Genomic DNA, 24,213 nt, shown 5'->3' with positions numbered 1-24,213 from the left:
GCATTGAAGTAATTTATTCTTTTAGAAGTGCTAAGCATTTACAACTTGTAACATCAGATTGTGCAAATATTCAAATTTTCTGGAAGTAAAAAAGAGGAAAAAGCATTTACCTTGATGTCTACATTTATGTATATAGTCTACCCCCACACACTGTTAGAGGCTTATCCTTATGCATTTCCCATTCTTCTCCCTGTGCTTTCCAGGTACTTTCCACATATTGCGACATAACAGCTAAATAACACAAGAAAAGGAACTCAAATTACCTCTTACTGTTTTATTCAAATTGTCTCTCTTATTTTGTAAGATTTCCTAAGATGGCTTCTGTGGAGACAAAAATACTCATAAGCAATGTCAAAGGAAGTTATTAAAACTCATCTAGCAGTGATGCAAGAGTTTTGCACTGACACACACTAACACAAGAAGAAACCACAATGTACCAGTTTAGACAAAAACAATTACTGGACTTTGCCTCTATTTGGTCTCATCAAAATTAAGTGTTACAATAAACAAGAACACAAACACACCCAAAATGAAAAAAAAAACAAAACTACAAAACCCCCCGCACGCAAACACTTCAACAAGTTACTGTGGTTCTGCATGTGTAAAAACAGGGTTTTCACTGCCAAGACTCATTAAAAAAGAACAACCAGAAAATGTCTGCAAAACAGATTGGTATTATAAAGTGCATTAACAGCTATTAATAATAGAATATACATCAACCTACTGCTTCTCAGATAATCAATATTAATTGGCAACCTAATTTGGAACTGTTAAGGCACAAGATTTTGGAGCTGCAATTCGTTGGGTCTAAGCTAACGGCGGGTGAAAATAGGCCTGATAAGAGTTACTTCCTTGTCATTTCCTTTCAAAAATGACACAATGCTGTTTCAGCGATCAAAGTAATTTTTACCTCATAAACATACCTCTGAAAATAGATTAGGCCGTACAGAACAATTTTATATTTATGATCTGAGCTATCAGGCAGACCTCACGTGAAACCTGACTTGCAGTTCACAAGGGCTCCAAGTTCCTTGGAAGGAAATAAGATAAAGGCATAGGGAAATATGGGGGAAGGAAAAGAAAATATTGGGTGAGAGGTCTGGCACCTATCAACATCGCTGCAAGCTTGCCAAGTCTCATAATTTCATCACTAGGCTTCAGGCATACTAAAAGAGCTATTATTCATTTTTTTTAATTCTACCTCATCACATAATCAATAGGATGGATGCCAAAAGCCAGCCATTACAAGGAAATCATCATGGCAAGGATTAAACCAAGATTATTCTTTGTACAGACTGGACCATCTATCATTGCTTTAAATGGGACCAAAACATAGATACCCCTTTAATTGGAATGGCAGAAAGAAACATGAGAATGCTTCAGAAGGACTCCTCCAGAAGAAAAAACAGCAGGGAATGGGTCAGGAAATACCCATGAAAAATGTAAGCAACCAACAAAAAACATGGACAGGAGATACTGACAGGATTCAAGGGCACATTTGGGGCAGGATTCAGATGCCTGTCTGGAAGGATGAAAACCTAAATGTAAATGGGGTGAGAGAATGCAGAAAGGAAGCAGAAGGTTAAAAAAAAAAATGAAATAAATAAGTAACACTGATGCCATCCACAGTAGCTAGGGATAGCTGAAAGAAAGAGGGTGGCCTTGAGAAGGAACATGACCAGGACAGCCACTTCTTATAACACAGGAGGACAAGCATGGGACAGCTGCATTTCCCCAGCCCAGGCTGCTGGGGAAAGGATAAACAAAGCCCTCTCAGAGAAAGCCGAACAACACACACATTCCCAGTTCAGGATTATATTTTATCCTGAGAAGGCATTACACAAAATAGAGACAAAATATTTTCTTCTAGAGGTGAAGATGAGAGCCAGTGGAAACTGCTACTTCTTCCTCACAGTATCTCATTTTAAAGCCAGTTCTGCGATTGCTGGGATCTGGCTTACAATTTGCACGTGCCTGGGGCAGGCAATAAAGCAGTGGTGAGAGGCCTCACTGCCTCAAGTTGCAGAACTTGCTAGAAACAGAGCCTCTTCAGTGCCTGTTTTACACAAAAAGGAAGACTGAGCTTGCCCTGGGAAAGACAGTATAACAGTGCAACACAGATTTATCAATATCCATTCCACAGAAGAGAACAGTACTGAACAACATACACTATATAATATACGTAGAATACAGGAGGATAACGTCTTCAGAAAATACCAGCAGCTGAATAGGTAAATTGTTATCCCACACGCACACCAAAGTCCCCCACGTTGCACTGACACTGGACAAACACACTTCTTGGTCAACTGTATCTGAACAAACCAGCCTGAACATAAATACTTCTACCTATCCCATTCTGGCCATGCTGCTTTTTGACAAGAGCACCCCAGTGGCAAAGGCACAGAGGGCATTCCTCAGCCTCCAGCTCCATCAGTGCAGTGGCAGGCATGCAGTGGGATGGCAGCTGAACAGCCTGCATGTGTGCGGAGGGGTGCCAGCGCAGGTCGGGCTGAAGATACTCTAAGTGGCTGAAAATAGTCTAAGTCCTGAAAGCAACTTTAATTACCCATTCCTGGAGCATAGGAGGACCGGTTGGAACACGTGCAAGTGAAGCAGCTCGTTTACATAACAAATGAGGTATGCATTGAAGGTGCTTTGTGTAACAGAGCTGCAGAATGCAAGGCCTCTCACCTGGAGAGCTGTATTTTACCAACTATATGCATACAAGACCACCTTAGTGTAAATAAAATATTCATAACAAGATCCAACAATGGCATGAAAGAGGGTAGTTTAAATGGACAAAATGCCTAATACTTGCAAAAAAACCTAAGAAGCAAGCAAGCCTTTGATTCTTGCATACTGCACAGAATGCCAAGAGTCATTCAAAGTTTTGAATTCTTGCTTGGGCAGCTACCCTCCAAAGGCTAACTCTACTTAGCAAACAAAACATAAATGGAAAAAAAACCCAAACAAAACCAAAACCCATAAACCAAAAAACCTCAAGAGCATCTACAACAGCTAAATCTCTGAATCCAAGGAAAAAGTCTTTTAGTCCTGGTCTTCATACAATGATGCATTTAGCTGTTTCCACTACATTTTCCAACCAAGAGCCAAAAAGAACAATAGGGATTTTTGAGGCCTGTAAATGGCACAGAGCTCAGGAAGAAAGGGGAGACAAAAATGAAACACACAAGTGATAGAGCTGGATAGTTACAGTGTGGATCGTATACAGAAAGACAGTGACAATCCCTGTGTAATACTACTTCTTTGTTTGGCTGTTTGTTGTTTGAATATGGTTATCCCAACATCTAAGAGTTTTGAAAACATCTACTCTCTACCTGTGGAAGCCTCTGAAGCAGAAACTGAAAGAAAGTATCTATATAAACACTGCCTTTAAAAAATGCTATTAATAAAAACAAATAAACAAATAAATTTAAAAATAATCAGCAAACTTGCAGCTTCCTTCACCACACTAATGATAACAAATACTAATTTCAAACTCAAATCTAGAGGTTTTCTACTCATATAGACTCTGTCCTAATAAAAACAGTCCAAATTTGAAAATACTACAACAAGAAAAACAAGTTTTAAAAGTGTTGAAGTTAAAACAGCTTGAAGATCTTTTTACCTTTCAAATATCTGGGATAGGAAGGTGGGGGAGGCAATATGTCAAAACTGAACAAAAACTTTTCTATCTCATCTGTTACTTTAAAAAAAAGCTCTGAAACAGTAGCATAAGTACAGTCTATCTTGCTAAGCCCTATGCCTAAAAGGGCATATGTTTTTGTCTTCTAGACTTTGTACATCAGTTCACCAGGAGAAAGGACTGGGTCAGAAGCTGTATAGAACAGAGATGGTCTCTGCTTGGAGAGTCAGAGACAGATGTAACTGAAAAATAAACATCTCAATTATTTGCAGGGTTCTGTCAGGGAAAGAAATGGTTGTCTTCAACCCAAAAATCAAACCAGTGAGACGATTTTGTATAGGAACATGTTTATCTTACCCTCTCTCTTACCTTATCAGACACATCTCCTTGTCCTATTCAAAATACAGCGAGTCATAAAATTCCATCTGCAACAAAATAAAAAGCCCATTAATGCCTCCCGATAACCTTACAACAAAAGTCTAATAAGCAGTTCAAGAAAAAAAAAAACCACCTAAATTTCTCCCACCATTCCAGTATAATCTACACTCCGGGCAAGTTGCCCTCCTGTCTGCAGCAATCTGGGAAACCTGGATATAAAGGTATTAAAGATGTTATAACATGTTCTCTAAGAAACATGCTCTTCCTCCTTTGGCAAGGATAACAGAGGTAGTCAAAGTGTACAGGTTGCCCTGCCGAGTTGTAAGTAAGTCTGCAGCATCCTCTCATGAAATTAAATGAGCATCAAATTACATAATGTGAATGGCTGTAAAATGAGACCAATGGTAATGGCTAGAAATAATCCCAGCAGTGTTATACATCGTGGAGACAATTTTCCATCAGAGTATCAAACCTGGGTAAGCAGCACCTTTTATCTCCAGGCCAAGAAACTGTCAGCAAGCAGCCTTTCTTAAACACAGTAAAGCATGCAAGAAACTGATGGAACAAAACTCTCATGCTCAAGTTTAAATGCCCACCCTGAACAACTACATTTAATTTCTTAACACCTTTACAAACCAACCTTTCAAAGCAATCAAGGTGTTTTTATAATATAGGTAAACATAACGCAGTCTGGCATACTTGGGATCAGAGGAAAGACTACCGCATACATAACCAGCAAATTTGCAACCTTAGAACTGTCAATAAAAGTTACAGTCATGACAGATTTGGGCTTGAACACTTATCCATGGTACCATTAAGAAAATATGACATGACCTGCAATCCAGCCAGTCCGTGAGTCACTAGGGCAGAAGAGAGACTTCCCATATGGCAACCCTGAAAAGCGCTAAGAGTCTGCCTAGAGTGAGAAATGCGAATCAAGGACCTAAAAAGCCAAACCAACCCTTTCACACACCCTTTTAGCCTTTTCAGTGTCCTGCCCATAAGGCCTGTTAGTCCACTGCCAGGCTGGAAAAGGTCAGGAATGTGCAACAGTGAAATGGCACACCATACCAGAGAACACAATTAAAAAAAACAAACAACTAATGCTGAATTTTTCAATCCAGTTATCTGGGGGACATATGGCAGGAATTAAAGGACTTGAAGCAAACAGTTTTCATATCTGCTTACTTTTCCTATAGTCATGCTACTGAAGAGTATCCCTGTGCCTAAAGCACAAAACTGGATGCACACTCACTTGGCTTTCCTTGAACATGGAGCAGCTGCAATGCCAATAGACCCCAGCAGGAACCCACAGGTGTTCACTGCCACAGAAAGGTGACTGACAGCCTCCACCATGCTGTGCTGCCATTTCCCCACCAGCAAAATGGGGATGGGTCCCCAGCCAGGAGTCTTGCCTGTGGGCCAGGGTCCAAACTGCCTCCTCTGGGATACTTCCTTTGCCCCCTTTCTTCAAGTGCACGTTAGTATACACTTTAAGTGCTAAAAAAATAAAAATAAATCTTTCATCCTGTAAATACCGTTTTCTCAGATTCTACTGATGATCGTTAATTTTTGGCATTACGAGAATAATATGACAACATAGTTCCACCACTGTGGGTTTTTTTAATTTTTTTTTCCTATAAAGAAGAGATCAAAATTTTGTCTACATTACAGAAAGATTTGAACAAAAGAGAGCTACTGACCAAGAGCCCCCTTCAGTATCCCTACCCTCCTATTCCCCTGCCAACCCAGTAAAATTCCTCAGAGCACAGCCTCTTCCAGGCTATTTTCAGAGCAACTGTAGCAATCATACAACAACAATGGGGAAGTTTGTTTTACTCAAAGAGTAAATGTTTTGCAGCTCCCAATGCAAATATTTTAATTAATGGATTTTTTTTTTAACTCTCTACTGCCTTACTTGTGTTCACATTCACACAGACCGATCAGGACAGAAACAGAACTCAACTTCTATAATACAAAGGAAAAGAGAAATACAGCATAGAAAATGACACATTTACTTCAGAAAAAGCACTTTCATAAGCAAATCAAATCTCACTAGGCATTTACTGGGGGATATCTGGGATAAAAAGGATTTTAAAAAAGCAAGTCTGCTCATTTCCTGTGTCCAGCTGAGGGCCTGTGTTAGTTCCCATCGAGATAGTGGGCCTATTTTAATAGCCAGTCTGCAGAAAAACACATCCTAATCTACTTCCAAAACAACATTACACCCAGTGACCAGGCTACAAGCAAAAAGCCTTGACTTATCGTTTTGTGTCAGACATCAATATGGTGGCTCTTAACTATCCATGACTCTGCATCCACTTCATAGAAACTCAGATCTCCTCTTAATAATCCATAAACCAAGCGTTGCGGACTTTGTTGGCAGGATTGGACTCAGCTGCACTCTCTCGAGGCTGGACTGTTTTAGTACTACAGAAGGTAGCTGGACTGAGACGCCAAGGCAACCTGCTCCTCTGCTTGTTTCTGGATCCAGCAGCACCCCCAGGTGCAGGCAGCTCTTTCTCTCTGCACAGTGCCTCTCCCCACAGAAACTATCTTCCTCCTCTGCCCCCAGATACGAGGATAAAATCTGGATGTGATATCAGCAGATGGCTGGCATTCAGGATTTTTTTTAATTTTCTTTTTCAAATGAAGTAGGACACAGATGGTGACGTTCCTGCTTTCCCAAAGCCTGGAACGTGAACGTAGACCTGTCTGAGCTGGGAAGCTCAACTCCATAGTATGTTTCTGAAGAGCTGCAGAAATTACTGCACGGACCAGTTTAGCCTGAACCAGTCCCACACGTGGCAGTGTTTCCCTTCCCCTGCTTTTATCTGAATGGAAGGTTTTGTTCCTCTTGTACTGACCTCATCACACTTGATGCCTGTTAGCAACATCCTTCTAGAAGTTCAAACAAGCTCTTAGAAATTCCCTGCCAATGTATGCAATACATATGCTATCCCAGGTAAAATCCTCACTGTATTTTTCAAAATACATTGCATTTGTACTCTTCCACCACCTCATGCAGGATGCTGGTTGCACACTTCCCAGACTCTGTGATTCTCGCAAACCACCATCCACACCAGCAGCTCCATCACCTCCAGGCCATCGCGGTGGTGGCACTTGCCTCATCACATCCCATTAGGCAGTGGGAAAGGACGGGAAGAGGCCTATTGCCCTCTGTCCTGCAAGGACTACTAACTGAAGGAGGAACAAGATCTCCTGATTGCATTTCATTGAGAACAAACCTTCCACAGTCCTAAATTAGTAAATGCTAACTATCAACCCCTCCCTATTTAGGATGGGCAACAGTGGGGGAAAGAATGCCTGGCTCTTACTTGAGAGAGACCCTTTAATTTGGTATCAGCATGAGACACTGAGGACAACAACTGCTGTTTCTGCCCAGGCAGCCTGAGCCTGCTACTCATGCATCAGGAAGTGAGCAGAGGGATCACCCCCTCACGGTGTGCACCCAACCACGGTACCTGACTCCTATGGATGGTAAATGGATACCGGAGGATGATGCCAGCTGAGAGCTCCCCTTGCGGCAGGATGGTTCAGAAACGTTTGCAAAATCTTTCCTGTCCCTGCCAATGCCACAAAGTGAAAGTAAATCTCCTCATCCTGCGTTTGAGTGTTATCACCACTGCTATGATTGTACATGCATGGACAGCATCAACTTTAACTTCCACACTGAAAAATGCTTTTCTTTAAAAAACAAATAAAAAACACAAACAAACAAAAACCCCAAACAAACAAACAAAAACCCAAACACAAAAACAAACAAAACCCAAACAGAAACCAAACAAACAAAAACAAAAAACAAACCAACCAAACAAAACCAAAAACAAACAAACAAAAACAAAAAACCAAACCCCACAACATTTGTTCCCATATATTCTTCATCAGATTTCCTGGCTATACATGCAACATTAAAACACAGAGTAAAAATCAAAGTAAATATCTCTGCTTGGCACAGAGCTCTTGCAAAACACGGTTTTCATAGAAGACCCAAGTGAGGAGGCAGACTTTGCATTAAGCCCTCAATGTGCATGGACTCTGGAAAATGAGACCTCTCAGCAAGCGACCTAAGGTTTACGCCAGTCCTTCCATCTTCTTCTCTGACCTCTTCCAGAGAGCTACTGCACTTGACTTTTTCATATGCCTATTTAATCAGCAATGTGAAACTTGCACAACCATATTAGTGTCTCTGTGGTCTTGTCATCAGGGCAATGAGTAGAAATGCTCCCCGAAGGAGCAGCACATTCATAAGTCTCCCATGCCCACGGGATGGAAAAGAGAGCGAGGAGAGAACAGATGAATGTTAATCTCTCCTCCCTGCCGCCAGCAGCAGTCTGTACTCTCCCACGCAGCGTAGAGGGAGGCTGTACAATTCGTTGAGGCCAAACTGTCTGGAAAAATGCAGAGAGAGAAAACTGATGGTAAATTCTCTTCTCTATCAATTCTCTTACTGTAAGGAAAGTGAAAGTCAGTCATTGCTGATGGAAGCTGAGACCACAGGGTCTTTAAGGGTCTGCTTTTATGCAAACTGCAGCGCTGGGCTACGCGGGATTGTATCAGTTCAACACATTCGCTACCTAAAATGTTCTGCTCACACACTGCTTGCACTCTGTGACTTCTTATACGGAATACTTCCACTGGCAGATTAAGCTTTTTTCTGATCATAGGAGCACACAAAAAGGACCCAACACCACTCCATTATGGATGTTAATTCACAAATGTAGGAGTCCTCTCCAGCCTACATGACTCCAAACACCTACTTCCTAACCACGAGTAGGTAGCCAATAAGCACACAAAATACCAAGCCCAGAGCAGTTGCCACCACACACACTTCTTTAACTGATCTGTGCCTCAAAGGTGTCTGTCAGCACACAGTACCATACATGTGCCAAACGAGAGCATAGGAGAGAAGCTCCAAGCAGGAAACAGAAGCTTGTCTTAGAATAGCACAGCTCACTCAAGTGTAGTGCTGTGCTCAGATTTGGTTTTGATTTGCAAACCTTGCTGTCATTGGCTAGGAGGGTGCTTGAAGTTTTGTTAAAAAAAGCAAAAAGAAAAGCCAGAAAGCTGAAACAAACACAGAAATGAAGTTACCCTGGCAGCAGTCAGTACTTTTAAAACCTATGAAAGATGCACCTTTGTCAAACTCTGTTTTACAGCATCCTGCTTCTTGCTTTCCCATCTCCCCATTCCACTGAAGGCAGCCACTCGTATGGGCACCTCCCAGGTCTCCAGCACATCGTATGCAAAAAGACACAGCAGAGAGAGTCAAAAAAGAGTCTCCCTGCTGCAGCAGCTTGAGACATCATCAGTCACCTCTGATCTTGATTAAGAATCCCTTCCTACTACTCCCAAATCCCTACTACAAGGGGAACACTTTGTTGCCTGTTGAGATGTCTTACAAATAAGCCAAGCCCAAGACCAACTCGGCTCCAAAAAAATTTTAAATGGCACCTTGGTGAGCTGGTGTCATGTTTCCAGCTCTCACCATTAATTCCAGAATTAACAGTCCTGGAGTCACCATATTGCCTAATGATGGCAGATCCTACTCTCAAACATACATGCCAGAGTTGCTACCATGGTTTTGATTATAATTAATATCTGTCCAGTAGGAATCACTCTAAAAGAATTTACTTGCTTACCCTAACTGATGATAAATCACTGCAGCAGAGACATACTGCAACCAGTACCTTGATCAAGGTGAAAGTTCTTTGGGTAATCTAGAGAAGAAATCTGAGCCTTACAGGGAAAATGTAAGTGAAGATCAAGCAGGAAAAAAACAACAAATCCTATTTAATGTTAGCGTTTATTAACGTCTGGCCTTCAATTGTGGATAAACAGAAAAGAATCTCTCTGCCTGAGCACATATTTAAGACTGTTTAGACATGAAGTCCAAAAGGATGTCCTCATTTTATAAATAATTTGATCTGATGACTACATCAGAAAAAAGTGCAACTTAAGGCTAAATACAGAGGCAGAACACTTGGCTACTAATGTCTAAACAGGGGGGGCAAAGACTAAACATCAGAGTCACTAAAACTCAGCAAATGGTTTATAATTGAAGCTAAGTGCATAACAGTGCACATTCAACACACACTGAACTGGAACTCTAGTGGAGCTGTGCTTACCAGTAAGTCATTTAAGTATTCAATATGAGAGCCTTCTAAATGTAAACACTTCCTCTTCTACTTATACCTGATCACATAAGCCACCCAGCAACACCTTACTCCTCCAGTGTGGTAGGCACAACACATCAGAACGCACACTTGTGGAGCCACGGGGTCAGGTAACACAGACAGCATCAGGAGAAACAGAGATTTCTCTTCCACAAGAATGAGGAGAAAAGGTCCCCAAAAGATTTACTGTCTGAGCTCAAAGTCTGTGTTTTTGTTTTCCTTTGTCACATGCTCCTTTATGTGCGCATAGATGGTTGTAGTTGTGAGTGTACGCAATTTGCTTAAGATCAATCACTTCGCATGTCAGTGCAGCACAGGAAACACTGCACAAGAAACTCTGTATTCCCCTACAAAGAAATACTATTTCCAGCTAAAATTTGCTCTTCAGCTTAGTTAAATGCACAAACTTAGTTTCCAGTTTTGTTTCTCAATGGAGGAACTGTAAACAGCAACATAAGAATACCATAAGAAGTCTCAAAAGAGGGCCAAAGAAGTATTTGCTACCCGAAATTTCCTATTTCGTAAACTGAGCAAATGATGGGATTTTTTTGTGATGTTCTCTAGTTACTGCTGCAAGCCATAATGCCAGGTCATACATTGCCTCTCGCTTGAAACTTGCTTGAAAGCATGCCCTTGTGCAATCAAGAGGCCTGCACGCAGAAGAAGGGAATAGAGGCCTCAAAAAAAAGCAGCATAAATGTAATTTTGGTGCAGCAAAATTTTCCGTAACTACTGATACTGTATATATAGTATCTAATATACACTATCAGTAAGGAATATCTGACAATAAAGTAATATTCTGTGCTTTTAAGAAGACCTACACTTCTGACTGAGAGGAGCAATGAGGACTGCAAGCATTTAACTTGAAATCAGCGACCACACGTGGTAAGAAAGGCTTGCCAGGATGTGAACCTTAATTATGACTTCATCCTGCACAGCTCCCTTGAAAAAGAATCAGCTGAGACATCTTGCCCAAAGCAGTTCCTACAGAACATAGCCCAACCAAAGAGGAGACCAGGGTGCCAAGAATAACAATAAAGAAAAGTTTTCCTCACAAATAATGAGGTATCCCTTATAATTCAACCCTATAAAACCAGATTTGTCAAGTTCTAAATTAGGTTGCAGCAATATTTCATTGCAACATAAATCTTCCTTACACCCTAATAAAGATGCCTAATAATTTAATATGCCATAATTTTATTTTTTAAAATCTGGAACTCGTCAAAAATTGCCTGAAATAGGCATCTCTTTTACAGTCCATTTTCCATATAGATATAGATTCCAAAATGTAACTGGTTCGCATTTCTTGCATGGAAAATCGTTTGCAAAGTGCATTTATATGTAGACTACCAAAGGTTGTAATTATCTCTCTTGGGTTTCTTAGGTAGGTCAGTGCACATCCTATAAAGGCTTCTGTATTATCCCATGATATTCATTCAGCATCATTTTTTTCTGAAAGCAGCAGAACCTCTTTAAAAGAATCACACCAATAAGTAAAAAGTTCAGAAGAAAAAAGTGGGTTTCCAGAGCCAGAACTTTTAAAACATTTTTTCTTTACTTTTTATTAAAAGTTTCACAGCCTTTTTTTTTGCTGAAACAAGATTACCTCACAAAAATCTGAATTCCAACTGTCTCTTATATTTCTATTTCATTGGATAACATGCACCTCACATAAAAAGAAATAAAAGTGGAAGCTATTTTAAGGGGGGGGTGGGAGATATTGCCAGTACTGGTTATTAGAATATCTAATTCCCATTCCCTCCCAACTAATCAGGTCTGTAATAAAAGAAACACCATTTCAAAGTAGTTGCCATGTCTGTATATGCCAGCACTGTACAAAGTTAAGCATATAACCACATTTAGCACTACAAAAAAATACACATTTTTCCTCATGAAACAGATATGATCAAAACAGCTCTAGAACTTTAAGACTGCTCAAAGTTTGAAAAAACAGTGATGTCATTATTTTCCTGCTGCTTCTGAGAAGTTTACATCCCTGCTTCCTGCTGCCTTGCTTCACTTTTCTTAACCCAAGAAACACAGGACAGGCACCACAGCACTTCAGTGCTGGGATCACTATCACTGGAGGAAGTCAAGACAAGTCCGTTTTACACCTCACCAAGCCTCCTTCAATGGTAATTCAATAAAATCTGCACTGCTAGGAGCTAAAATAAAAGGTGAACTGTCCTCTTATTTCCTATGTCTCTATGAGTACATGTGCTATCTTTTTTTTTCTTTACGCTGTTCAGCCAAGGGTCACCAACAGTGTATAGAGAAGCAAATTCATGGTCCTGATCCTGCAAAACCCCACAAGGAGAAGGTCCCAGAAAGAAACTAAATGGAGTATGCAGCAATTAAGACGTGTTTGACTAGTCTGCTTATCGCATGATTGCACTCCCTGGAGTGGAGTCTTGATACAGGCTTAAGTCAAGATAGTAAGTGTCACAACCATTTCACAGCTTGCTGTCAGATCACAGAGACAATTTTAAAGACAGAAGAAATAAAGAAAAAGTGTTGGGTTTTTTTAAACTTCAAATATTTTACACTGGGGCAAGGCTTTAACAGAAATGTTATTTTAGGTAACTGACTCACTTTTCACTAAGATTAAATTTTATCAACCAAGTCCTAAAGAGCCAGGCAATCTAAAAGCAGTTCCCTGCAAAAAAGATGAGTTCATACTATCCAAGGAACTTCTGAATACTGTTTTTAGGCTAACATATAACCAACTCTCTTGCTCCCCACACTGAAATGATGAGAATTTTACTTTCCTCTTTATTTCATTTACAAAGTTTTCTGTGCTCCAAACTTCCCTCGGGGTGCTTAGGCTGGGGTGGCCCCAGGAGAGCAAAGGCTGTCTGCAGGGCTCAGGGTAGGCTTCGAGAGGCTGGGACAGGGGTGTATGTTGTATTTTGCTCTTTTAGAGTCAAATGCCGGGACTAAGATTGGTAACAGGAAACTGCTCAGTTAACCGCTCTTCCCAGCATTTCCAGGAAACAATCCATCTGAAAAAGATATATTTTAATTAAAAACAAAACAAAAAAACCCTAATGAACCCATTAATGCCCAGCCACTTTCCCCACAGTTTTTAAGAACTGGGTTGGCTTTTCCAGCCAAGGAGGAAGTGAGGCCTGACTTTGGGAGCCGTTGGGCTGATAATGATCTGCAGAAACTCAATGAAGCTCAGTAAAATTATTCTGCATTTATTTGCAGCTCCATCAATAAATGCAAAATCTGGTAAAAATGGTTTTCAGATATTGAAACTGTACAATTTCCTTCTAAACAATTTCTCACATTTGAACTGCTCATATATAGGAAGAATCCATCTCAATACCTGTTTCCCTAAATTTGCTTCCCCGGGCATCTCAATCAATTCAATGCATCTACTACAATTAAAGCTTACTTTTTTGTTCTGCTCTGTGCTTTGTAATTTACGGTATTTGCAGTTGTATATATACATGAAATGTGTGTTAGAATTTGGTTTTAAACAAGTGGCACACCATATGGGTAATATGTAAGTATCTGACCCTACATTACCAAATCACCAATACTTTAAAATACTTCAAGTAAGTATTTTTATTCATTTAGTACTCTTCTTTAAAACACACACACAACCCAAAGAAAAAACACACAACACAAGAAAACATAAAATCTTCTCCTTAGAGTAATATTTATTTGCTAAGAAAAGTTATTTCCCTTAACTGGAACATTTTTATAGCTGGGAAAGCAACGTATAAAGAAATGGCTAAATTCACATGCTTGTACATCTATTAGTTAAAATACTTCCCACAGAAGTTTAACCAGAAGTTATGTCTAACATGCACAGTCAATTAAGTAATGCTGTCCACAAAATACTACCAACAAAAATATTTGTATAAACAACAGAGGAAAGATAACTTGTTTATTACATAGGTGGATTATTTATCAATCAGACTGAGAGCTTTTATGGCATTACAAGTAACAGCAAAAAGTTTTAACCATCACAGCCTTGGTTAGTCTTCATACCTGACAGAGTTTGCATCTACTACTTCCAATCCACTTAGTCTTGATTTTCAAATCAAGGTACATCAATTATTCAAATCCTCAACATTGACTAATCCACTTGCTGTCTTCAAATCACTCAAAATACCCAAAACCCAACCCATCTCCAACATCTCTTCCCAGAAGTATGCTTTCTAGGTTTTCATATACAACAAAAGCTGGAACTTGCCCCAGCTGATCTGCACAACTTTGATAACTGCATTTTCAAATTAAAAGCCAGGAAATTATTCACAGTAGAGTAGCATCTCTAGGGGACAGTTTGGGTGGTCACCAGCAAGATGCATATGGAAGGACGTGTGAGAGGGGATGACTGGTATCTACCATTTCCTCCCTTCTGCCACAAGCTCCGAGAGTCCCTCCTTACTGTGGGCTCAACTCCAAGGCCAGGAGAGGGCCAATGCTGGTGTTCAAACACAACCATGAGAGAGGGTAAGACCACCACATGCTGTAGGGAAACTCCTCAAAGCCAAAGGTTTTGCCAGTTCCGTTAGAGACTTTTTAAGCGTCTCAGAGAGCAGTTCTTACGAAAGTAAGAACACAAACCTATAAGGGATCAGACCTGCAAAAGGACAGTCCTTTCCAGTCACCTGGAAAGCAGCTACACGATACCTGTTTAGCTCAGTAAGGTCATTACAACATCCTAAAACACACCATCTCCCTACTGTGGCAAACCCACAAAAAATGCCTTTTTTTTTTTCCCCCCTTCCACATGAAGAAAGGAGGGCATCACCATGCCCCAAATTACCCTGGCAGGAAGAACTCACTAGGCAGACTCGGTGCTTCCTTTAGGAGTTGTCCCATGCGCCAACCTCAGGACAAAGACTAAGAGCGAGGTGCAAGTGTATGATCAGACTCATCCTGCATGCAGCTGGCAAAATACAGCACTCTTCCCAAAGAAATTTTAGAAGACGAAGCAATTAGTAACAACCCCTTACACAAACCTGAGCACCCTGACTGTGGACACGATCCGGAGCTAAGTCAGAGCTGTTCAGCTCCAATCCCACAGATTTCAGCCGTTTCACAAAGCGTGTCCACAGCGCCAGCCCAGCGCACACCTTGCCAGCCCATTCTCAAGGACAGGACCAACAACTCACAACATTCAACCAAGATTTTTTTTACTTCTACCCGCAAAAGGCCAACGCTGCAGGCAAGGAGACAAACATCCTGCTAGACTGAGAACATGCCCACCACCAGGAGGAAGGGGGAGAAATGGAAACCAGTGGCCTGAACCAGACAGCATTCAAATCTTGGTGACTGGATGCTCTGCCAACAAGGACATAGTCAGGGAGTAACTGCCACAACAGCTCTGAGGGCTACAGCATGGTGAGAGGAGCATCACACTGCCCACATGATCTCAGGCAGCCTCCACACCACTGCAGCGCCCTGACCTCATGAATGCCTGCCAAAGGCTGCAGCCTCATGTTTTGGGTTGCGCTACCTTCTCTCACTTGTCTCTTCCCATACCTCTCGTCAGTCTCCCCTCCTTACATCCTGTTCTTTTGTGTGGGTCTGGGCACAGGAGCACTGCATAGCATCAAGAGGTGAGGGAGCCAATACGCTCCCTTCCCCGCCAGAGTAAGCCCAGAAGGAGGAGGAGGAGCAGGAGGAAGAGGAACAAGGAGTAGCACCCCCCAGCCAAAGAGCTGAGCTGGAAAGCCAACCTTGGCTGGCAGCAAAGACAATTTGGCAAAACCCAATTAACCCACCTGCAACCCAGGTTTTGGTGGGTTGGTGACTCCAGACTTCACAGGAAAATCCATTTTCCTGAATGATGCTCTTCTGCTTTATCATCATTAACATCACTTGCTTATTTTTTTCAAAAGCAGAGAAGCTAACTGTCACTTCTGCTCAGAGCTGTGTAACATAACTAGTCTTTTTATTTTTACATCGAGAAGCACCTTATAGAACAGATTTTAGTTGTCTTTTGTTTGAAAAGTAAGTTTTGATGATTTCTCTTTAGCATCTCCACTTTCCAAGCACTAGTATGAATTTTCAAGATTTTTTTAACCACACAATAATTACATAAGTTAGATCCCTTTTTCTGAAACTTCAGATGTTAATTAACAGTGAAAGGGCCATGTTAATAGCTTTGCTTTTTTTAACCTTGCTGGGATCATTACTTTACTCCATGCATCCAGGAAAGAGGAAAATGTATGCAAGCAACAGCAACAAGTAAGCTAGAACTAGGCTATGGGTTAGTAAGAAAAGAAAAAATTGATGGATGAATAATGCAGGAATGATGAATTGGGTTACTGAGTTGTATGCATGCCTATGACTGTGTGACAGGGTGCATATTTATACCACACAGAAGTGTTTGGTGAGTTGGAGCTTCTCATTTGCCTTCTGTCATGTTCATTTATGTAGCCTGCTCCCATGAATCCTACCAAGAGCCATGGTCTCCGACAATCTGCACTGTCTCCTAGAGAAGCCTGCTTTTGACCCAAATAACAGTTCCCCATTTTTTTCCTGGGTATTTTTGGAAATTAATAAAGGGCACTTCTACTAGAAACAATTCTATCCCAGGATAAAAGATGATACAACACAAAACCATACAATGCCATTTCCATTAAAACTCAACAGTTTCATGATCAATCTTCTTCAGCTATTGAAACAAGTAAAAAAGATGCTGGGTGGAGGCGAAGCTTACACTTCAGATACACTGCTTCTGATATTTGAGATGTTTAACACAGATACTATCCCATAAACTCTCCAGCATCACATTTATGAGCAGAGGGACACATTTATTTCTTTGGATAGGAAACATGGAGTAGATGACCACTACACCACTGGTGAAAACTGCTATCTTATAAAATAGCCTACAGATGCCTGAATTTATAAGTTCTTATAACCAAGTAGCCTGTGCCAAACCAGGCAATCCTGATGAATTACATTAGAAGCCTACAAACTTCTCAGAAGTAATTAATTTGCTCAGAGCTGCATCTGCACAAAGACATACATGCAGTCAAACTTCCCAAGGAAAATAAATTCTGACTTCTTACATCCACGTATTTTCCCTTGAGGATAAACCTGTAAGATTATTAACTATAATAAAGCCCTAAAATAGATGCTAAAATGGTGTTTGAGGGCAGCATCAGACACTCCAAAAACATATATAAGTTGAATTCTAGCACACTATATAAAGGCAAGTTTCAACTAGAAAGCTTTACTGTGATTTGTGGTACTTTAAAAGCACTCTTGTAACAATTTTAATAGTTTAGAATATTGGAGTTTAGTCCCAAAGAGATGTAGCTAGTGTTAAACTGCCATTTTAATGGAATTTTTGCACCCTCTCTCCATGCTCTACTTTATAAATAAACCTCTAGACTTTTTATTGATTTTTTTTTAACATGATAGATTGACCCTCTCTGGCAGAGAGGGCCAGAGAACAGCACATGAAAAAATTACAGGTTCATGGTTTGTGAAAGGGACAACAATAACAAAACCTACAAGGGAAAACAATTGCAACACAATGCATATATGCCTGTGTTCACTGTTTTCAGATCTGCCCTCTGTGCATGTGTGTGTATACATATATATATGTGTGTGTGTCTATCTCTCAAGTCTTCTTCATTAAATTTATCATCAGAAACAATTAAAGGAATGTCATATACAGTTGTATGATGGGCTGTACATCTTTTACAGTTACAAAGCCTAAACTTGCCTTTAGTGTGTCTGACCTGAGTAGCATGTGCTCTGAAGTGGTGTAGGACATGCCATCAAAAGTATCTCAGAAGTTTTAGAGTAGTTCAAGGTCTAGGTTCTGGAAACACAAAAGCAAAAACATTCAGGAAAGTTTTTTATGGTACATATAACAAGAATTAGGGTAAATTAATACAGTTAAGTCAGTCTTACAGCGTCCTGTGCCAGACAGCTCACCAGGATACTGTCCTGCTGACCCAAATTCTGGAACCAGCTGGGCCCGTGTGAGCACTGCCAAGAGCATTTATGGTCAAGCTGCAAGATCACTACTCCTCCTACAATCCAGCTCAGAAACATATAGTGGCAGAATAAAAACTTACTACCCATGTGCATGGATACCCACCCACATGAAGAAGAAACCGTTAAGTTTTCTGACACAGAGAGGGACCTACTTTGGTCGCGTGATCCAATTTTCAGTTGCCAACATTATGCAAGGGATAAGTAGAACAGCTCATACCACAGGTTACTTTCTCACATAAGAACATCATGAAGGACAACCAAACAAAAATGAAACATGACAGAATGCTGCCAGCAAACTAAACTAAGTACCATCAAAAATATTTAGCAGCCTTTTGTCTTTATCCTGTTTGGTTTGCCTCTCCTTACTGCGATGTATTTTTTAAAATTTGGATCTGTTCACAATATATGTGACTAGATTAAAAAGATTCCTTGAACACATGACTGTGCAATATCATTTAAATTCTTTGCAAGATCTTGCAAACTCCTGTGTGATTAATTTTAGAAACAAGGACAACAAAAAAAAAATCAAAAACCCAACAACGTCTGCCATTTCCATATGTGCTCTATATTTTACTAGTTCTTTAACAGAAATGAAGAAAAAAAAAACCCAAACTAAAAACCAACAACTCCCCCCCCAAAAGAATGTTAGGTACATTAAACGTCCCTGCCACTTTGAAATGCAAGATACTACTGATTTGTTGGTCACCCAGACATCTGTTACACCTGGCTCTAAGTTCCCCCCAACTGATACACAGAAGGAATGGTAGCTCAGAGAGCTATTTGTGGAGATATGAAAAAGATGTGACAGTAATATCATGCATACTGGGGGATTCTGGCCATGTGATGCCCCAAAATGATTTTCAGTGGACACAGTTGCATCATTCCAAGCCCAAGCAACTACAAGTCTCCCCACATCATCCTCTCAGTGGTTGTTTTTCAGATGATGGAAGGAAACAACATCAACAATTACTATCAGTAATCCACTGGCACCAATGCACACACATGCTGCAGCAACCAGTTACACAATTTGAACAGCTCAGGATGCTCAACAAACATAGAGGGAAAGGTGGGTTCAAAAAGTGAGTCTATCAAACTAGAGATTTCATGTCACATCTCCAACCAGCTCATCCCACCTCAGTCACCAAGCAGGGGTGCAATGCACATCCATTATTGTTTCTGTGGGCTAGTACTTAGCATTTTTCTTGATTCAGCCCAACCAGATATACAAACCCAAAACCAGACCTCCTGACTACTTCCTGAAGGTCACATCTCTGCAGGTGAATAGCAGAGCTGAAGGACCAGCACTACTACCTACCATGCTGCTGCTCTGTGAGGAATATGACCTTCAGAGGCCAATGTTTTCAACCTGGCCTTTTTGCTGGTGCTTAACTCACATTATTCTTTATCCCCATTAAGCATCTGATTTTTAAATATCACTCTGCCTTGGCTCGCAGGCACCTGCTACTGACAATTATCAGAGAACATATGTAAGAAAAAAGAATAGCATATGGCTATACAAGTAAGTACAGTGATGAAGTGCTCCTTGCAAGCTCTAAAACAGACAAGTAATTCCACCAATTTTCCAACGGGCCACCTCCACAGCGTGTGAGCACCGACCACTCAAACACACACTCACATGGGTAACACCAAGTCCCAGGGTATCCCTCAGCACTTTGCTCTCCACCCCCTTCCTTGACTGCTGCAGAAAAGCTGAGCCAGAAGAGATATAAGAGAAATACAAAGTGTGCGAGTCCATAACTTTCGAAATCCCAGAGCCCAATCAAAGCTCTTCCTGCAAGCCTTCCTGCTAAGGGTGCCTGGAGGCCTCCTTCCCTTCCTCCCAGAGCAAAGTGCAGCTTATCATGACACGAAGGGAAATCTCTCCGCAACCCTTGCAGTGTCAGGTGGGTTTGTTTCACCATAGTTTTCGGGGTTTTTTAAGTAACTGGGATCAGCCCCTCATCCACTACCTCAGACCTCCCTAAAAACTAAAGATAAATTAAAATATTCTGCATATACGACATCATGGCTGGAAATTTTGCAAGAGAGTCAGAATGATTGCTGTCCTTTCGCTTTGTCTCTGTGCACACTGGTGTCATCACCAGCACCCAACCAAGTCTGCTGCATTCAAATGCATAAATTCAGCATCACATTTCTCCTATTTCTCTTCTTAATGTATTTATTTTTCCTCTGGGAAGTGACTTACTTTAAAAATTGCTTTATGATTAAAAAAAGGTAGCAATCAACTTTTCAAAATGTCAACTTTAATTTGATTTCTGTTTCCCTCCTCCCAGCTCCTCAGGCTCTCACAGGAAACCCCCATGCCTCCACTTCACACTTTGCCACAGCTGTAGCCCTAGCACTGACCCCAGAAGGGCAGCCCCAAAAACATGGTATTTCTGATAGAGATGAGGTACTCCCTATTCCTGCTACAGAGCTCAGCTTTGCACATGGGACATCCAGGCACAATCTAAGAGCTCTAGTTCAGAACCTACTCAGTCTCACAAGGGCAGGTTTTGACCTGCAGGGCTGAGGAGACGTACCTATGCAACGATGTGCTGCAGCAAAATCCAGACCTGGTCCCCAGATCTGCCAAACGGCAAAGTGCCGTCCTTGGCTTGCTTCCACTGCATCAGTGATCCTGGGAATAATGCAGCATTGGGGGTCACCCAGTCTGGTTGCAGGCACAGCAATAAAATGAGTTACATTCAAAAGGCTTTAGACCACATCTTCATTTCTCTTCATCATACAAAATTCAGAGCATTTACAATGAAGTTACTGATGTGCCACAGTCAGTGAGGAAAGACTCACTGCACAGAGCTAATGTTCAGTTAATAACCCAAAAGGGAGGAGACAAAAACCTCTGAATTTAGCATGGCTGATGTAAGCTGTGATGTCATTTCCACAGAAAAGGCTAATGAAAAAAATTTTTTTTCAGATCCAAGATACAGAGATATGTAAATTGTTTGGCCTCCGTTTCAAATAAACAGTGTGCAATAACCCCAAAACTTAATAATGCTTTCAGCCTTCACTCCTGCTCTTCAGAGGACTAGAAGCCTATGACAGGATCAGATTGCTGGGAGAGCAGCAAGCCAAACCACTTGTACAGGCACGCAACCTCAGCGCCGTCCCACCCAGCAGTGCCAGCAGAGTCTGGTTCTCACTCTTCAACAAGATGTTTTTCTTTATTTTGGAGGAAGTAATTTTAAACAAACTATCAAAAAAAAAAATCTTGCTCTAACAGCTCTAAAGGATTTTTGCTATGATTATGGTTGAAATTAACTATTCTTTAAGGACAGATTAAACAAGCCAAGCAAAACAGGTCATAAGATCAGAGAAAAAGAGTATCTAAGAATTATGAATGATGCCCAGCTAACCTTACAAAAATAACTTCAGCCAAACAGAGAAGAATCTGCTGAAAGAGAAATGTGAAAGTAAAAAACAAAAAAAACCAATAAACTTACTGAATTGTAGTAACTCAGAAAATGCTGCAGAATAATTTTATCATTTTTTTTAAATATTAACCAGGTTTTTTTAATAAACCCTCCCACTTTTTCCCCCCCAAAAAGTAATTCCTTAATAGAAACTCTGCCTTAAGTGCTATGCTTACCTATTATGCCAGTAAATAAATTTAGAACTTGAGAGCATTTATGAGAAATTCAACCTGAAGGGTAATTTTCCTGAAGTTTCTGCTTGGCAAATGAAAATATCCTTCCCTGTAATTGTTATTCTGTTACCATCATGTAAATAGGTGTTTTACAGAAATGCAGCTTGAAACCTACCTACTGAAAGAAAAACAACATCAAATCAACCAACCTGCACAGAATAAGGTAGAAAAGCACTAATAGCATGTAAGCACAGGTTTCTAAACAGTAAAAAAGCTGTTGCATAATTTATTCACTTTCCTACTAGTTTCACAGATCAAGATAGCAGCACCATGAGATAACTGAAAGATTTCTTTTGCCTTTAGCTCAGTAATTTACAAGTCTTTGGGTTTCATTGGGTTTTGTTGTTGTTGTTGTTCAATGGGAAAATACTGTGGAAATAACATTTACCTGTATTCCCAGCCTACAAAGCTTGCTAACAGTAGCTTGATAGAGGCACATACCCACCAGGCACTATAAAGAAAGATTTACCGTAAGTCGTGACTAATCCTTAAAGCGTACACTGTACATGTATCACTGAGTCAGCTTGAAAGTTTGTTCATTCACTCAAACACCACTTCTTCCATTCTCCTCTCTCTCTAATCAGCAGGCAGATCTGAAATCTGCCTTTCCTTTATTCAAGGAGAGCTTCTTACTGCCTTAATAGGTAAAAGATCAGGTACAAAAACTTACTGCTGTTGTACAGGATTGCCCTAAAAAACACGCACTTGGCTGCACAACAGCAGAAAAACAAATAGACCAAAAAAACAGAAAGTCCTACATTTTCCTTCAGCAAGGAACTTCCGTGTATGCTAGGAAGGAGCCCTGCAGGGAGGAACTCTCTATGGGGCATAAGCTGACCCTCCTACTGGAAAAACTTCCCAGCTCCCACATTTGACAATCTGATTGTACAAAGCCTGCAAGAAATGCCCAGTTTAATTGATCTGGTTTACCAGTAACAAAAGCAGTAGCAGAACAATTCAGGCACATATTCTGGAACGGCCACATATGACTTTGCGTTTGCTGAAGCTTAAAATAAGATGCCCTGCTCTTTTGTTCTCTTTTTTCATTTCTTGCAATTTACATAAGTAACAGTACGGATTTTCCAGAAATAACCTGAAAGTAAAAAGTTCTACCTGAAAAAAAGAGCTGTTTGTGCTAAGGATAGCATGGTGCTTAAATGTAAGGATTTTCTTTACATAATTGAAGCCCATCATCCACTTTGTAATTACGATTCTTCAAATAGAAGAATACAATTATTACAGAGTAAAATAATTACACCAAGGAGCTGCAGTCACATACAGACTCAACCCTGCACTTTCTTTCAAACAGTCACACAGGTAGTTCAACCAACTACAGCATGAGGTGTTGCTACAGATCACTAAAAACGTAAAGATTTAGTCCAGTACTGAACACACAATCCAACAGAAGTTTTTCCAACAGCCCGCTTTAGCCAGCTTCACGTAGTCATCTACGTGCCACTGCCATATAATGTCTGTGCTACAACCTTTTTAGTTTTGGACCCTCACCTACTGGCTGAGAGCTAGTCTTTAAAAACAGAGGAGCCCATGTAATTTTAATTAACCCCTACTTTAACTAACAATCAAGTAGTTAGCCTAGGGATCATATGCTGACAGACTTCCAGCATCAAAGTACTGCTCCTTTCATAAATAAGAGTAATTCTGTGGTATTAGTCTATGGTTTATATATGTGCATTCAATATCCAGATTAAATCTGCTTCTGAAAGTTGAAAATTATTGAAATGAAAGTCTGCTAGGACCTTATTTTATCATTCCCACTCATGTTAAACAGTACCTTACTATGCAGGCAGCCACATTTGACTTAACTTACGTTCTTTTCATTAACAAAACAGCACTTAACCCAATGTCTTTTTTCTGTGCACCTCCCTGTTCAGGTGTATTCTTTCTTTAAATCTAAAGCTGTTTTTAACTTCAAAGGCTACCTTTTTACTACAAGCAATATATGAGGGGTAAAATTCATCCTCCTCAATGTATCTTTGGTTTTTAAGTATATAAATGGTGAAGCCTTTTTTCATTCTACCTGCAAGGCATATTCTCTTATTCATGCTCTTTCATTATAATAGCAGCAACTTTGGAAAAGTATTAAAGTTCATTATGAACCATCTCTTTCAAAATTTCATAGTCCTAAAAAAACTCTTCTTTTCCTCACTTTAGAAAAAATTTGCCTCTCATTTTCTAATTTTATCAAACACATGCAGGCAGCAGCAATACTTTTTCATCATGATCCATGCTGCTCAGACACCAATTTTCTGAACTCTGACAGCATAAAACAAGACAAAAAAATACAGAAAATCACTGTTCACCACCATGACTGAGAAGCCTCTCCCAGT

General features: G+C 40.4%; 1 protein-coding gene across 5 annotated transcripts in view; it reads right to left on the bottom strand.

Annotated features, from left to right (window-relative positions):
* Positions 1–17,958, bottom strand: part of TRERF1 (transcriptional regulating factor 1) — an 82,926-nt gene extending 64,968 nt beyond the window's left edge. For 4 of the 5 annotated variants that reach the window (XM_027681896.1, XM_027681901.1, XM_027681900.1 and 1 more), the window contains exons 1-2: positions 17,937–17,958; positions 4,016–4,071 (exon numbers count right to left, since the gene is read on the bottom strand). The gene's annotated coding sequence lies outside the window, so the exon portion shown is untranslated. Of the gene's footprint in view, positions 1–110; positions 232–4,015; positions 4,072–17,936 lie in introns of those variants that run through there. The other variant, XM_027681897.1, reaches the window with a different exon arrangement.
* Positions 17,959–24,213: the final 6,255 nt, after the last annotated feature.

This window comes from Neopelma chrysocephalum, unplaced genomic scaffold (genome assembly GCF_003984885.1).
Source record: "Neopelma chrysocephalum unplaced genomic scaffold, ASM398488v2 Primary Assembly neopelma1_61b, whole genome shotgun sequence".
In the NCBI taxonomy this organism is placed as follows: Eukaryota; Metazoa; Chordata; class Aves; order Passeriformes; family Pipridae; genus Neopelma; species Neopelma chrysocephalum.
This window is presented reverse-complemented; position numbering and strand designations above follow the sequence as displayed.